At 41.4% G+C, this 2,939-nt stretch overlaps 1 pseudogene across 1 annotated transcript; it reads left to right on the plus strand.

Annotated features, from left to right (window-relative positions):
• Nucleotides 1-2,054: 2,054 nt before the first annotated feature.
• LOC112604975 lies at nucleotides 2,055-2,461 on the plus strand (annotated as a pseudogene). The gene has a single exon (XR_003115314.1). The product of XR_003115314.1 is annotated as a 60S ribosomal protein L36 pseudogene (transcript).
• The last annotated feature ends 478 nt before the right edge of the window (nucleotides 2,462-2,939 follow it).

Consider the following 2,939-nt stretch of genomic DNA (forward strand, 5'->3'; position numbering starts at 1 on the left):
CTTGAAAAATGAATGGAAGAATGGGTAACTAGAATAATCAATGCAGAGAAGGCCATAAACGAACTGACAGAGATAAAAACCATGACACGAGAAATACGTGACAGATGCACAAGCTTCAGTAACCGACTTGATGAACTGGAAGAAAGAGTATCAGCGATTGAAGATCAAATGAATGAAATGAAGCAAGAAGAGAAGTCTAGAGAAAAAAGAGGAAAAAGAAATGAACAAAGCCTTCAAGAAGTATGGGATTATGTGAAAAGACCAAATCTATGTCTGATTGAGGTGCCTGAAAGTGAGGGGAAAATAGAACCAAGTTGAAAAACACTCTTCAGGATATCATCCAGGAGAACTTCCCCAACCTAGTAAGGCAGGCCAACATTCAAATTCAGGAAATACAGAGAACGCCACAAAGATACTCCTCCAGAAGAGCAACTCCAAGACACATAATTGTCAGATTCACCAAAGTTGAAATGAAGGAAAAAATGTTAAGGGCAGCCAGAGAGAAAGGTCGGGTTACCCACAAAGGGAAGCCCATCAGACTAACAGCAGATCTCTTGGCAGAAACTCTACAAGCCAGAAGAGAGCAGGGGCCAGTATTCAACATTCTTAAAGAAAAGAATTTCAACCCAGAATTTCATATCCAGCCAAACTGAGTTTCCTAAGTGAAGGAGAAATAAAATCCTTTGCAGACAAGCAAATGCTTAGAGATTTTGTCACCACCAGGCCTGCCCTACAAGAGATCCTGAAGGAAGCACTCAACATGGAAAGGAACAAGCGGTACCAGCCATTGCAAGAACATGCCAAAATGTAAAGACCATTGATGCTAGGAAGAAACTGCATCAACTAATGAGCAAAATAACAAGCTAATATCACAATAACAGGATCAAGCTCACACATAACAATATTAACCTTAAATGTAAATGGACTAAATGGTCCAATTAAAAGACACAGACTGGCAAATTGGATAAAGAGTCAAGACCCATCAGTTTGCTATATTTAGGAGATCCATCTCACATTCAGAGACACACACAGGCTCAAAATAAAGGGATAGAGGAAGATCTACCAAGCAAACAGAGAACAAAAAAAAGCAGATGTTGCATCCTAGTCTCTGATAAAACAGACTTTAAACCATCAAAGATCAAAAGAGACAAAGAAGGCCATTACATATTGGTAAAGGGATCAATTCAACAGGAAGAGCTAATTATCCTAAATATATATGCACCCAATACAGGAGCGCCCAGATTCATAAAGCAAGTCCTTAGAGACTTACAAAGAGACTTAGACTCCCATACAATAATAATAGGAGACTTCAACACCCCACTGTCAACATTAGACAGATCCACAAGACAGAAAGTTAACAAGGATATCCAGGACTTCAACTCAGCTCTGCACCAAGCAGACCTAATAGACATCTAATTAAACTAAAGAGCTTCTGCACAGCAAAAGAAATTACCATCAGAGTGAACAGGCAACCTACAGAATGGGAGAAAATTTTTGCAATCTACTCATCTGACAAAGGGCTAATATCCAGAACCTACAAAGAACTCAAACAAATTTACAAGAAAAAAACAAACAACCCCATCAAGAAGTGGGCAAAGGATATGAACAGACATTTCTCAAAAGACATTCATACAGCCAACAGACACATGAAAAAATGCTCGTCATCACTGGCCATCAGAGAAATGCAAATCAAAACCACAATGAGATACCATCTCACACCAGTTAGAATGGTAATCATTAAAAAGTCAGGAAACAAAAGGTACTGGAGAGGATGTGGAGAAATAGGAACACTTTTACACTGTTGGTGGGATTGTAAACTAGTTCAACCATTGTGGAAAACAGTATGGCGATTCCTCAAGGATCTAGAACTAGAAATACCATATGACCCAGCCATCCCATTACTGGGGATATACCCAAAGGATTATAAATCATGCTGCTATAAAGATACATGCACAAGTATGTTTATTGCTGCACTATTCACAATAGCAAAGACTTGGAATCAACCCAAATTTCCATCAGTGACAGACTGGATTAAGAAAATGTGGCACCCCTTCCGCCAGGGCCGCCACTAGAGAGCAGCAGCCATGGCTCTACGCTATCCTATGGCCGTGGGCCTCAACAAGGGCCACAAGGTGACCAAGAACTTGAGCAAGCCCAGGCACAGCCGCCGCCACGGGCGTCTGACGAAACACACCAAGTTCGTGTGGGACATGATTCGGGAGGTGTGTGGCTTTGCCCCGTACCAGCGGCATGCCATGGAGTTACTGAAGGCCTCCAAGGACAAACGGGTCCTCAAGTTTATCAAGAAAAGGGTGGGGACGCACATCCGCGCCAAGAGGAAGCGGGAGGAGCTGAGCAACGTATTGGCCGCTATGAGGAAAGCTGCTGCCAAGAAAGACTGAGCCCCTCCCCCGGCTTCTCCCTGAAATAAAGAACAGCTTGACAGAAAAAAAAAAAAAAAGAAGAAGAAAATGTGGCACATATACACTATGGAATACTATGCAGCCATAAAAAAGGATGAGTTTGTGTCCTTTGTAGGGACATGGATGCAGCTGGAAACCATCATTCTCAGCAAACTATCGCAAGAACAGAAAACCAAACACCACATGTTCTCACTCAGAGGTGGGAATTGAACAATGAGATCACTTGGACACAGAAAGGGGAACATCACACACCGGGGCCTATTATGGGGAGGGAGGAGGGGATAGGGATGGCTTTGGGAGTTATGCCTGATGTAAATGACGAGTTGATGGGTGCTGCACACCAACATGGCACAAGTATACATATGTAACAAACCTGCACGTTGTGCACATGTATCCTAGAACTTAAAGTATAATAATAAAAATAAATAAATAAATAAATAAAAAGTTAAAAAATAAAAAGAAGGTGACTGCTATGCTTGCTATATAACATACTCTAATTATGGGTGTCTTGAAAAA

This window comes from Theropithecus gelada, chromosome 1 (assembly GCF_003255815.1).
Source record: "Theropithecus gelada isolate Dixy chromosome 1, Tgel_1.0, whole genome shotgun sequence".
In the NCBI taxonomy this organism is placed as follows: Eukaryota; Metazoa; Chordata; class Mammalia; order Primates; family Cercopithecidae; genus Theropithecus; species Theropithecus gelada.